Here is a 14,492-nt window from a genome sequence, read left to right as displayed (position 1 = left end):
CGGGGCTCCTCTTCCCCCCCAGCCCCAGCCCTGGCTTCTCTCCGGCCCCCGGCACCAGCCGCCCAGGCTCTGCAGCGCTGGGATCGGGCGAGCAGCGCCTTGTCCTGCGGCTCAGCAGCGCAGCGCCCCCGTGGACCGAACCGGGGGGTTGAGGGGGAACGGGACGCAGGCTGGGCTCGTCCGGCGTGGGGACACCAGCCGCCCGGCGCTGCTGCTGCCCGTGCGGGAGAGACTGAGCCTGGGCGAGCGAGTGCTCGTGCCCCCTGCTGGCGAGTGGGTGCCATGACTGGGGTTGGGGAACGAGAGCTAGAGGTGGGGTGAGACCCCTCCTGCCCCAGCTCCCCCTCCCTCCCCGTCGCTCAATCCACACCCACCCCTGTGCAGCCTCTGGCACCTCCCTACCCCTCCCTTTCCTCAGCAGGACGCCTGGGTTCTGTTCCCTGTTCTGGACAGGGCAGGGGCTCTAGTGGATGGGGGACACGCTGGGAGCCAGGACAGTTGGTTTCTATCCCTGTTCAGGAAGGAGAGTGGGGTCTCTAATGGGTGGGGGTTGCTGGGAGTCAGGACTCCTGAGTTTTGTCCCCAACTCTGGTCAGGGCATGGGGTCTAGTGAGTTAGAGCAGGAGGGGGAGGTAGTAGCCAGGATACCTGGGTTCTCTGCTGGCTCTGGCAGAGGAATAGGGTCTAGTGGGTTAGAGCAAGGGGAGGCCTGTGAGTCAGGACTATTGGGGTCTAGTTCCAGTACTACCACTGAGTTCCTGTCTGATGACAGGCACATCCCTTCTCCTCTCCCTGCCTCAGCTTCCCCAGTTGTATAACAAGGAATAGCTAACAAGCCAACTTCCCAGGGCTGGGGGGGGTTGTCATTGGAAGCAATGGTGTGTGATATTTCCCCCAGCTGGAGAACAAACCAGACACCAGGGTCCTTTTACACTGGCAGGGATGGTGAAAATAAAGCAGTTGCCTGCTCCTTCCCCCCAGCAGATTTGCAGGGAGGAGGGAGCGCTCGGGGGAGACAGCCAGCTCCTTGGTGGGCGAGTTGGATGCTTTTGATCCAGGCAGAGGGTGTCAGAGCAGCACTGGCAGGAACAAAGCACTAGCTGATAATGCGACAGACTGTAGTGCTTCCCCTTGAGAGCCAGGCTGTGGAACCCCCCCAGCAAACATCTATGATCTTGTTCCATCAGCTAAACTCTCAGCTGGAAGCTCATGCACAGAATATGGGGAGAACTAGGTTCAACTACAAATGCTGCCTGGCTCCAAAGAGAAAGGAAAGGTTATGGGGACACTGCTTTCCCTCCTCGCCCGCCCACCCTTGTTCAAGCTAGGCAGGGTCAGAAGGCCTCTGTAAGCCTGAATTCAGGCACAGGTGGGGTCTGGGGGTCAGCAGTGTCAGAAAGACACCCCCTCATTGCACTAGATGAATCCTTCACTGACCCTGCCAAGATGAATGGCTGATCCCTCCTGCCTCCAACCCTGCAGCCCCCTCCCTGAGACCACCTCTCCATTCAGGGCTTTGCACCATTGACAGGCATGTGCAAATTGCTCACTGCGCAGGGCCTCCCCGTGCAAGTTAGGATGCGATCTCTTTCCTGTTCCCCAGGGCCAGCAACCCTCCAACACAGCTTGGAGCAGAGTCCCAGCTGAGATCCCCAGAGTTCTGAGGACAAGCCCCAGTTTGAAATGGGGAGGTCAGTTCCATTCAGCACAGGGGCTTTTCCTTTCCAAGGGTTGGCACTACCTGCTACCCAGCTCCTATACCCCAGCCGTCTCCCCCTGCAAGGAGGTCTTGCTCAGGAAAGCTCCTGGGAATTTCCTCCAGAGCCTGGAATGGAATTTACAAGTGGTGTGACCCCATGAGTGGCAGGCAGAATATGCTCCTGGGGGGGCTGATCTGAAAATGATCTAGAATCCTAGATTAGGGTTGGAAGAACCTCAGGTCATCCCCTACTCAATGCAGGACCAACTCCAACTAAATCATCCCAGCCAGGGCTTTGTCAAGCTGGGCCTTATAAAATTCTAAGGAAGGAGAGTCCACCACCTCCCTAGGTAACCCATTCCAGTGCTTCACCACCCTCCTAGTGAAAAAGTTTTTCCTAATATCCAACCTAGACCTCCCCCCCTGCAACTTGAGACCATTGCTCCTTGTTCTGTCATCTGCCACTACTGAGAACAGCCTAGATCCATCCTCTTTGGAACCCCCCTTCAGGTCATTGAAGGCTGCTATCAAATCTTCCCCTCTTCAGACTAAACAAGCCCAGTTCCCTCAGCCTCTCCTCGTAAGTCATGTGCCCCAGCCCCCTAATCATTTTTGTTGCCCTCCATTGGACTCTCTCCAGTTTGTCCACATCCTTTCTGTAGTGGGGCCCAAAACTGGATACAATTCTCCAGATGTGTCCTCAACAGTGCCGAATAGCGGGGAATAATCACTTTCCTCGATCTGCTGGCAATGCTCCTACTAACGCAGCACAATATGCCATTAGCGTTCTTGGCAACAAGGGCACACTGTTGACTTATATCCAACTTCTCATCCACTGTAATCCCCAGGTCCTTTTCTGCAGAACTGACGCTTAGCCAGTCAGGCCTCAGCATGTAGCAGTGCATGAGATTCTTCCGTCTTAAGTGCAGGACTCTGCACTTGTCCTTGTTGAACCTCATCAGATTTCTTTTGGCCCAATCCTCTAATTTGTCTAGGTCACTCTGGACCCTATCCCAAATCTCCAGCATATCTACCTCTCCCCCCAGCTTAGAGCCATCCGTGAATTTGCTGAGTGTGCAGTCCATGCCATCCTCCAGATCATTAATGAAGATACAGTATTGAACAAAAACGGCCCCAGGACTGACCCCTGGGGCACTCTGCTTGATACCAGCTGCCAACTAGACATCGAGCTGTTGGTCACTACCCATTGAGCCTGACGATCAAGCCAGCTTTCTATCCACCTTATAGTTCACTCATCCAATCCATACTTTTTTAACTTGCTGGCAAGAATACTGTGAGAGAAATCATATCAAAAGCTTTGCTAAAGTCAAGATGTATCACGTCCACCGCTTTCCCCATATCCACAGAGCCAGTTATCTCATCATAGAAGGCAATCAGGTTGGTCAAGCATGACTTGCCCTTGGTGAATCCATGTTGACTGTTCCTCTCCTCCAAGTGCTTCAAAATGGATTCCTTGAGGACCTGCTCCATGATTTTTCCAGAGACTGAGGTGAGGCTGACCAGTCAGCACCCCCTGGGGCACTCGAGCAGGGCCCAGCCATCCAGATTCCACAGAGCTCAGCAAATCCTGAAGACTGAGAGCTGGACTGTGGCGCTCAGACAAACCTGACGCCCAAACCCGTAGCGCCAGCTCTGTGGGACAGGAGGCAAACCCAGCAGTGTGAGAGCCTGGGGAGAGAGACGCTCTGACAGGCTAAAGAAAGAAGATGAACGAGTAGAGCCACATGGCAGATGAGCAGCAACAAGAACCAGTGCAACAATTGATGAGGATGATTAATAAACCAGCCCTGTCTCAGCTGGATTGGGCCAAGCCCGGAGTCCCAGTGCCTTGATTAAACGAAATAATGATTCAATCCAGCAGACACCTCCCACCTACCTTTCAGAGTAGCAGCCATGTTAGTCTGTATCCGCAAAAAGAACAGGAGGACTTGTGGCATCTTGTTTCCCTCTCCCTACCCCCGCCATTATTTGATGTAGTTCTTGAGCAACTAAACTTGTGAGCCCAGGATTTAACTCCCCCCACCCCAATCGCATGGCAGTACAGCATCCCCTCCCGCACAATCCCTGTCTGGATTCTGCTTATGTACACAGGCAACCATTGTGCACACACACCCCGCCAAGCCGCTGCCTCCCTCACTGATTCTCCGAGCAGCACTCTGGCACAGACAGGGAGATAGATGCTCAGAGTCCATCAGCCAAGGACCACAGGCTGGGCTGCCCAGGGCTTGAGCCAGCCCCACTGCCCTGCTTGGTAATGTGAGGCCAAAGAGGCCATTGTTGCTGGGATATGTCCCACCTCCCAAGCCTGCCCACAGAAGTGGGGGTGCCAGTGCACCAGGGAAGGAAAAGGAAAGCCCTGCCCAGTCCCAGCCCCACATGAGGGACTGGAGGGATCCAGAGCTTGAAGGGTCACTGACTGTGACACCACCCCCAGGTCATCAGCGACAGAGGGGGGAGAGAATCTGCACAGAATGACACCTGGCTCAGCTGGGGCAGAAGGGGGGCAGGTTGCGCCAAGATGCAGCCTCCAGTCAGTCATCCACCCTGCACAGGCCTCGGGTGGAGGGAGCAGCAGGCAGGGCTCAGGGAAGAACTGAAGGAAGCATTTGCTTTGCTCCTGAGGCCCTTCCTGATCCAGTTTCTTGCAATCTCCCTTCTGCTCTTGGAAGCCTCGTATCCCGGCCTACTGCTTTCCAATGAATTCACTTACACCCCTGGCAAGGCAGAGTCAGTGCCCTGCAACCCAGCCTACATTGCTACTGGCTTCCTGGCATTCACATTGTCCTGCTGCCCCCTAGTGGCATAAAAGGAAATAAAGCCTCATTCTTTTATTTTGGTTGTTTTCATGCAATATATTCCGCACTCCACTCTCCTATTCCCCCTTCCCCTCTCCCAGTTCCATTCCCAGGAAATTGAAACCAGAATCTCCTGCCTCAGCACAGCCTTTTACTGTAAGCTCTTCTGGGCTCCCTCTTACTCTGGGAGCCCTGATTTCAGTTGGCCTCTAGGCACTACTGGATATGAAACATGAGCAGCAATAATGCCGCTGTTGCTTTCTCCGGTGAAAAGTTACCCTGGGGCTGGAAAAGGAGATGGCAGAAGACAGCAAGAGAGCTAAGGCCCAGATGCTCGTTCGAAAGCAAAGCACCTGAAGCCAGATCGACTGGCCTGGCCTGATTCTCAGAGAATGCTGCTGTCAGGCATTGTGGCTTGGCAGCATGGCTGAGAATCAGCCTTCTTGGCAAAGCCCCATAAGCCCTACCTAGGCACCCAGCAAATAAACAATCAGAGGAAGGGCGGGACTAGGAATAAGAGGGTGGCATTTAGAAAGAGGGACAGCTGAGAGTGAATATAAAGAACAGCTTCTTGGCAGAGATGACTGGAGCTGGGGGGTCTGCTCTGGGAAAGGTGGGACCCCCATCTCATAGGGCAGTTACGATCAGACTAAGCAAAATACTGGCAACAGGTGATAACCCGGCACTGTACAGGCTAGGGACCAGATGTTTGTTAAATCTTGCCCAGCTTTTGATTCCACACCCCCTGGTTTGTTATTGTAGGGTTGCTCGGGCGGGCTGGGCAGAGAGACACATTGTGCCAGAACCCTTGTGCCATTGTAAAGCAGATCCCTCTGCTCCACTCAGCCCGCGGGGACAGGGGAACATCCTGCTCCCACTCCTGTCTCCTTGTATTGCACCCCACTGCGACAGGTCGCTGAGAACAGCTCCCCTTTCACTTCAAGCCCCACGAGGCACTGCCTCAGCTCTCCCAATGCATCTCCTGTCTAGGTGTCTCTCCGGATCTGACTTTGCTGCTCTGGAAGTCAGTAGCAAGACTCCTCTGGACTCCAATGGAGCAGGCCGAGGCCTGTAGACAGTAATGCTTCTTTGGGTGCATGCTTCCTGGCATGGCTCTGCAGGCATCCCACCTTGCCTAGAGTCCTTAGACTAAAGTTCCCCTTCCTGGAGCTCCATATAGTAACAGGCTTAATCCACAGTAAAGGAGATGTTGGTGAGATATTAGGAAAAACTCTCTCACTCTATGGCAGTTAAAATCTGGAACAGGCTTCCCAGGGAGGCTGTGGAATCCCCGTCACTGAAGGTTTTTAAGAACAGGTTGGAAAAATGCCTGCCAGGGATGGTCTTTCGGTATATGTGGTTCTGCCTGAGCACAGGGGTCTGGGTTTGATGAGGTCTCAGAGACAGTTCCAGCCCTAAAGTTCCATGATTAAGCCTTTAGGAATTGCAGTGAACACCAGCACTGTGAAAGCTAAGCCCTTCCTTTTTAGGGCTTCCAATTTCACACTCAATCCAGAAGTCCAGGCTCCCAGGTCTCCCTCCATTCACCTCTGAGCCAGGGGACTGTCAGTCCCACTGCAGCTCCTGGTGCCCCTAGAGAGTTTTTCTTCCCAAGTCTCATCCTGCCCAGTCTCTGGACTCAGCTCAAGCTTCCCTCCTTCAAACTACCTGCCCTGCCCTCCTCAGAGTCACCGGGCAGCTGGGTTTTTATCCTGCTCAGGAGGTAGCCCCCTTTCCCCATCTTGTCTGCAGCTCCCCATAACACCTGCTCCATAAAGGGCCATGGCATGGAACAGGCTGGGCTGGCTGTGAGTGAGTCCCCCTCCTCCTTGTTCCAAGCTGTCTTTATCTCCCATGCCGGATACAGCGCCCAGTGCATTGGGGGCACTAAACAAAGAAGAAAAACTGAACTAATTCCTGAGAACCCATGTGGATCCCAGTGCTGGCAGCTGGACCCTGACTCTGCTTACAGTGAGAACGGCAGGTTCACAGGAGTCTACATATTCTCTGTAGCAACCCCTGCCTTTCTTGCCATTGGACTGGAACTGGAGAAAGACAGAAAATGAAACTGATTAAATGTTTCCACAGATTCTTTCCCCTCACATCCTCCTTTGGTTTTACAAAAATCTTTAGATGAGGTGGAAAGACTCCCTTAAATAAAACTGTTAAATGGTGATAGGAGGGGTAATTTAAAGCCCAGCACTGATGCTGCAGGAGCTATAAAAATAATAGCCCATTACAAGATTTGCCCTGCCAAGCAGGAATACTGTGTCAAAAAACGTTAAGTTTTTAAAATGAGGGGGCACCCGGATTTGAACCGGGGACCTCTTGATCTGCAGTCAAATGCTCTACCACTGAGCTATACCCCCTCTGGTGGAGAAAAGGAGAGAAAAGTATTCTCTTATAGAGTAGATTGCACAAGCACAGCTGTGAATTTAACTGTGCATTGGCAATGTGTTACAGCCAGCACCTAAAACAACCACCCACATAATGGGTGGAAGCTAAGCTCTGGGGAATGTTTGCACAGGGAATGACTCAGACTGCACAGCAAAGCTTTAAACAGCAACAGCCTGGCGGAAGACTTAAACCTTTACATGAATGCTGGGTGGTTGGATGTTAAACATCACAAAGACTCTTGATGTGCAGCAGATTTATCCATTTTTGAAGGCCAGTTGGGGCTAATCTGATTTTAGTCTGACCTTCTGCATAGCACAGTCTGGAGACTTCCCACCAGAGATTCCTGCATTAAACATAATCACCTCTGGATGAAGTAGAGCGAATCCATCTATCTGTAGACAGCCGTCTATACTGCTTTCACTCTGGGGTGCAGCTACTGCAGGCCGTGAAACCCGTAGGGCCCGATAGGCATCAGTTAAATGGCAGCCACCAAAACATGTTGCTGAAATATTCCCGGCCCAGACAAAACTGGGCCTGGCTGGTGGTGTTCTGAAAGGGGCGGCCAGTACCTGCTTGGTATATGGCGTGCCCCCTATAAGAGACGCGTTGCAAGGCCCTAGCCAGAGGCTGGACTCAGGGGTGTTATAGCCATTCTGTCATAAGCCAAAGGGAAGCAGGGCCTCTATTCAGAGAGGGAACAAAGTATTAATCAGATTCTTAAAGGCACTGTGTCCTTGTGGACGGAGCACTGGGCTCAGGATAAATGGGTTTGGCCACAGACAAGTCACTTTCCCTCTTCGTGCTTCAGTTTCTCCATATGTAAAATGGAGATAATGCCACTGACCTCCTTTGTAAAGCGCTTGGAGCTCTATAGAGGCAAAGCACTAGATGACATGGCATTTACAAAGGGAAGAAAATAATCCAAGACCTTTAACTCTTTCCACTCTGGTATTTTCCTCACTGGTAGGTAAATGAATGTGTCAGTGAAATTATATAGACTGTGGAAGCTGCACTGGTTGCATTTTGAATAGGTATTACTCTAGCTTAAGCAACCTCTGAACTCTCCCCACATTCTTCTAGTACCAGATTGGTTGATTTTGAATCTAGTTGTCCTAAGTAAGGTGGTTCTAATCCCCCCACCCTTTCCTCAAGAGACAATTCCACCAACGCATTCATCTGAGGCCTGGTCTACACTACGCTGTTAAACTGATTTTAACAGCGTTAAATCGATTTAACGCTGCACCCGTCCACACTACACTGCTCTTTATATCGATTTAAAGGGCTCTTTAAATCGATTTCTGTACTCCTACAAAACGAGAGGAGTAACGCTAAAATCGATATTACTATATCGGATTACGGTTAGTGTGGACGCAAATCGACGTTATTGGCCTTCATTATTTACAAAAGTAACTTACCGCACAGTGCAGACGCGCTCCAGAAAACTTCGACGCTAGCCTCGCCCGTGACCATGGACGCACACCACCGAATTCCAAATGCGTGCCTACGAGGTTCCGGGACGCGCGCACCACAATCGACTTTATTTAATATCATGTTTTATACCAATCGGTAATTAAGCTAATTTGATTTACCTCCCTTGTCCGTGCTAGACGTAGCCTGACTAAAGAAGTTTCCCTGAGGACTTCATTTTGTCCCTAGTTATCTGCAGCCAAAATATTTCATTACGTTAGAGCTAAGGGTTCCCAGGGCTGCCTCATTCCCCAAAGGTGCCCACAGGTAAACCTTGGAAAGCCAGGAAATATAGACTTACACTGGGACCACGATAACCCTGGAAAGCCAGGCCATGAAGAGTGGTCGTTTCTTGCCCCCACTCACTGCTTACATCCTTTAAATATATGTCATCACTCACCCCACCTGCCCCTTTAGTGATTGCTTGGAAAAGTCCAGATAATCACATTTTTAAAAGATCTCACGCATGTAGAATGGTAGACAGGGCTGGCCCTAGAGCAAATGGCGCCCCAGGCGAGGAGTGTCTTCGGTGGCCCCCCATTTTATATTGTTGCATAGATAGGGGGTCGATAAATATCTCTGGCATCCCATTAACTATATCCGTTATTTGGCGCTACTAACACGCTTCTTCAAGTCTTAAAAACACAAGTACACTTTCACATTTACACACTAAAACAAAGTTCACAGTATCGCAGCTGGGCACTCACTTCACTTCACTTTGTTCTTATATCTCACTGACTGAGTGGCAACACCCTGCCCCTGATATACCCGCGAGGGCGTGGCTGACAATATTCTAGGACAGTGTTTCTCAAATGGGTCCACAGACCTGTATTCCAGGGGGTCCGCAGGCCCCACAGATCAACTCCTCCTCCTCCTTTCCCAACACCTCCTGCACACTGGGGAACAGCTGTTCAGAGGCATCCAGGAGGTGCTGGGAGTGAGGGGGAGGAGCGGGGATGGGGCGCTTGGGGCAGGGGGTGGAAAGAGGTGGGAAAGAGGAAGGGCAGAGGTGGAGTAGGAGTGGGAGGGGGTATCGGGCTGAGCAGAAGGTTGGGGTTCCATGAAAATGTTTAAATCAAAATAGGGGTTCTCAGGTTGCTAAAGTTTGAGAACCGCTGTTCTAGAAGGTTTGAGGAAAATGTCATTCGCAGAGAGTCTGGAAGGTTCCACAAAGGTCCAGAACACCCTAGGAAGTTAGTGACAAATGAATCCATCTACAGAACACCTGAAACATGTGACTTCAAACATTCTATCTTCCCTTTTGTCCCTAACCACAAACACAGAACTCCAACCCCGGCTCCCCCGTCCCCCTGAAGCGCTCGTCTGGGTTGCCTGTCCCGAAATACGACCTTGATGGTAGAAGTTGGAGACAGAGGAAAACCGGCCTCGAGCAGTCATAATGATAAAAGAACCCACAAAGGTTAGATTCAGATGTGCTCTCTGGAGCAGAGATTATTAACCTGTCTGGAGAGTGTACTGGCCCAACCCAGTTAGGGCTGTGCTGGTTCCATTGGATGCCCTGGGAGCTAACTGAGAAATGGCTGGTTGTAGCTGATATGCAGCAGAGACCAGGATTTCACAGAGATCTTGACCAAATGACAGGGACAAATGCCCAGCTGGAGACTGATAAAAGGAAACTGCCCTGATCAGTGATAATGCCCTAGGAAGCTAAATAAACATTTATTATTTAAGACTCTCTATAAACACACAACAAATCAAGGGTAGAGCTGAGAGAACCCAGAAGTCCTGATTCCCAGCCCCTGCCTTAAGCACTAGCTACTCTGCATCCTGGAGCCTAGGATAGAACCCAGGTATCCCGTTACCCATGCCAGGAATCTGCTGCCAGAGCCTGTTTTCAAAAGACTTCTTAGAATCACCCGAGGGACATTGCTCCAGCAACAGCTCCAGTGCCGCTGCGGGGAGCCTGCAGGGGCCAGGGGAAGGGGCATATTTACCAGTTCAAATCTAAAACTAGATTTGGATCCCATTTTATTTATACCCACAAAATTGGGGAGTACCACTGACTTCAATAGAAGGAGGATTTGGTCCTCTGGAAGGTATATGTGGCCAGCTTGAATTGCATTTTGCCAAACACAAAGCAGGAGAGGGATTCAAACCATCATTTACTTGATACCAAGCCAAACACAACACACTAGCCCCTCAGCTGCAGGGCTTGCTAGCATTTGCTAATGATGATTACAACATGGCTAGCTAGCAAGTTATTTCATGCTCAGCCTCCACTGTCTCAAACATGAGGAAGTGTGCAAGCATTAGTCCCTCAATCTATCAAGGACATCACATCGGAAAGCAAGGAAACAAAACACCTCTGTGCCTAGGAGGGTTGTCAGTTTTGATTGGACGTATCCTGGGAGGTTTCGTCACATGACATAACCTTTAATTCAAGATTAATCTGTAATTCCTGGAGACTCCCGGACAATCCTGGATGACCGGCAACCGTAGTGCCTAGGAGATAGGAGACGGCCAGCAGAGCTGGCATCAAGCTCCAGAATAACTAGCACCTGATCAGCCAGTGACTAATGGACGGGGGAATCAGACCCCAAACAATGCGAAGCCCTCCCACGGGCAAATCTTACCAACCTCTGACAACACCTTTTTATACTTTGGCGACCCTGCTATTTGTAATCCCTGTAAGAGATCTATGTAAGAGCCGCTCATTAGCAGATCTCAAAACACTTTAAAGAGGAGGGCAGGAGCGTCACCCGGTTTTACACATGGAGAAACTGAGGCCAACCAGCTGGCCTGTGAGAGAGGAAGGAATACAGGGCAGCTTGCCACACCAGTAGCAGAGCATCTTGTTAAACTGGGTAACAAGGGACCAGCTGACTGAGCACAGAATTCTCTGGCCTCCTTTCTAGGGGAAAGGAGATGATCACACAAAGAATCTGATTCCGTCTCCTTTCTTTCAGTGCTTTTGTCTCCTGGTGCTCATCTTTGGCCTACCATCCACTCCACCCGCATAGCCCCCCTCACAAAGCTCTGGGACAAAAGAGGCCCCAGTGACATTACCCCCCCCCCCCACACACACACTGGGAGCTAGTTAATATGTACATATTGTTTTCCTTAAGGACCAAGCACTAAGGGCTTTTTGGCTGTCGCCCTTTGGATCCAGCAGGCCCCAGAGCAGGATGTCCCTCTGGCAAGGCACTAATTTCGCTTCTCACAAGTGCAGGATCCAGCGATACTCCAAAAGAGGCTCTGTGAGTGGTTCCCATTAAAATCGGGACAATTCCCAGCTTTTCGCGACCAAGTGGCAATAAGCATAACAGCAGCATTGTCCATTCCGACCCCCTCAAAAATCACGAGTCAGGTGCTAAAATCACGAGATCAATTTACCAATCACGAGATTTCAAACAGTAACACAGCTGGGGTTCTGTTTAGTGGACTGATGATTTTTGAGCTGGCAGTGTGATGTTTCCCACTTTCCTCCACCACGGTGAAGGCCAGAAACTTACTTTGAAAGCAATGCTACCGTGGTCAACCTAATTATGTCGCACAAGGTATGAAATTTTTCACAGCCCTTTGCAAGGTAACTAGATTGATCTAAGTTTTAGGTATAGACCAGGCCTGAGAGTTTCACTTAATCACATGACTCCAGGAGCTGAGATTTTAAAACCAAACCTAATTAGCCGGCAACTCATAACAGAGTCCAAATCACTATAGGGTGTAACTATCCTAGAGGCAGGGAATTGCCAAGTGGGAGAAGATATAAATAGGAAGGAGAGGAAATGAAGAAAGTCTGGACAGCGTAATTCGAATGAGGTCTATGCAGGGAAGCAACAGAAGCTTCAGCACTGGGGATATTAAACCTAGAGGATAAGGAGACAGCCCACCATAACCATGATCTTCCTGGCTAGCTAGCTGCTGTGGGTGAAATTCACCCCTGTGCAGAGAGTTGGTACAAGGCCTAGCCATGTCCCCTAAGCAGGACATCAGTGGGGCTTAGGGGTGTATTTTTACTTACTATAAAATATATTAAAGAGTCAGAAACCTGAGGGAGGGGTGTGGGGTGGGAAAATCAGCCACTGCTAAACCTTCTTGATTGAGGGAGGCAGAGGCAGCATTGTCTCCTGAGGAATCCTCTCAGAGGAGAGCATTTCCTTGTTTGCCCACAGCTGGTTGTTCCAGTCAGCCCCCCAGCTGGGCCAATTTGTCCAGAGGAGCAGAAGATAAGGCTCCCAGCGCCAGGCAAACACAGTCATTTGCAAACCCATTAGGGGAGGCGCTAAACACGTCCCCCTGAGGGTCTGTCAGGAGGATGAGGTGACAGGTCGGGAGCACTTAGATAAACTATCCCAAGGGACAGTCTAGAGAGCTGGGGCTAATAACATGCTGCACAGACCCAAAAGGATTGCCCCGTTACATCAGGGTGGGGAAACTGAGGCATGGGGAGAGGGAGTGACTTCTCCAAGGTCACACAGTGAATCAATGTAAATGGAACCTAGGAGTCCTGACTGCCAGTTCCCGTGACTAGATCACCTTCCTCTTCTGAGCTGGGGATAGATCCAAGGGGTCCTGACTCCCAGTCTGGTGCCCCAAAACAGGACAGAAAGTAGCAGGGCACTGTGCACACCAGGGGGTGGTTTCTAACAGGCAGGGAAGCTGGGCGGGCATGGACTCTGCTCAGAATCCTTCCTTTGCTCTGTGTGATCTACTGAGGGGGGTGTTTGCAGACCGGGGTGAACAGCGCCTTGTAATGTACCTGCAACCACAGAAGCATATACAGACTCGGACAGGGAACTGGGCTCCAGCTGGGCCCGTGACAGATCATTAATAGTGACTCTCTTCCCAGAATAAGGCCCTGGTCATCCCACAGCCACAGCTAGCCAAGATTAGCCCCAATTCCTGGTCCAGGATTTGGAATTTTAGAGTCATGAGCTAGCCAAGCCATCCTCTGGCCTAGCCCCCAAGTACCCTGGGCTGGAAAACTGCTAGAAACAGCTTCTGACTGGAAATGAGCAAAAAAACAGGTCCAGCATCCAAGTATCCCAAAAGCCTAGATCCAGACTCTACGGCTACGCCCTGCTTGCTAGACCTCAAAAGAGCTGCGTTCAATCCCTCTGTCTGCAACAGCCTGCCCTGTGTGACCTCAGGCAAGGCACTTTGGTGCCTTGCTCCCATTGAAGTCATTAGGAGTTAGGCACCTAAATAGCTTTGAAGATATGTGCCTCAGTTCTTCTGTCTGTGAAATGGGGGCAGTCTGCCTTGTCTATTTAGCCTGTAAATTCTTTAGGGATGGAGCTGTCTTTACAAGGCCAGGATATACTCAGGCCTGGCAGAATTCCTTTTTCATAATTTTGACAAATCATATCCATGTTTAGTTTTAAACATCATTTTAAGCTTTGTTGTTATTCTTTTCTCCTGCTGATAATAGCTCATCTTAATTAATTAGCCTCTTACAGTTGGTATGGCAACTTCCACCTTTTCATGTTCTCTGTATGTATATATATCTTCTTACTATATGTTCCATTCTATGCATCTGATGAAGTGGGCTGTAGCCCACAAAACCTTATGCTCAAATAAATTTGTTAGTCTCTAAGGTGCCACAAGTACTCCTGTTCTTTTTTCTATTTCAGTTTTCACAGTTGCAGGAAATTTGGGGGGGTGGGGGGAGAGACACAAAAATTATTAAATGACAATAGACATTAAGATTGAAAAGCTTTATAACCATTAAAGCACAAATTGTCAATATCACATGTCCAAATATATGAATCAACTGTTCACAAGTTAACCTCTGATCAGTTCTCCGGCAGCACTTTTCTTACTTGGCTTATCTGTCCATTTCGATTATCGCCAGTGGAGATATTTTCTTCCTTGGTTTGTTTGTGTTCCGTAAAATTGACATTTCCCAGTTAAAATCGAATCCTTCCAAGCCTAGAGATAAGGCAGCTAATAATAACAATGCTATGGCTAGCACATTTCAGCTGTAGTGCAGACGGGGACTTTCCGGGAACGGCAGCATCCAAACATATTTCTGGTCAGAGAAGTGAAACTGACGCTCTTGTTTTCTGTTTCACTTACTGACCCAAATTTATGTGTTTTCTTTGTGGCAGTGTCTGTGACCCTTGTATGAGCCCACATGATGGAATCTGCCA

The 14,492-nt window shown here is 50.1% G+C and overlaps 1 non-coding gene across 1 annotated transcript; it reads right to left on the bottom strand.

Annotated features, from left to right (window-relative positions):
• Positions 1-6,812: 6,812 nt before the first annotated feature.
• TRNAC-GCA (transfer RNA cysteine (anticodon GCA)) lies at positions 6,813-6,884 on the bottom strand. Its single transcript has one exon. It is a non-coding gene; the product is annotated as a tRNA-Cys (tRNA).
• Between the last annotated feature and the right edge of the window lie 7,608 nt (positions 6,885-14,492).

The sequence above is a fragment of the Chelonoidis abingdonii genome, chromosome 21, assembly GCF_003597395.2.
Source record: "Chelonoidis abingdonii isolate Lonesome George chromosome 21, CheloAbing_2.0, whole genome shotgun sequence".
Classification (NCBI taxonomy): domain Eukaryota; kingdom Metazoa; phylum Chordata; order Testudines; family Testudinidae; genus Chelonoidis; species Chelonoidis abingdonii.
This window is presented reverse-complemented; position numbering and strand designations above follow the sequence as displayed.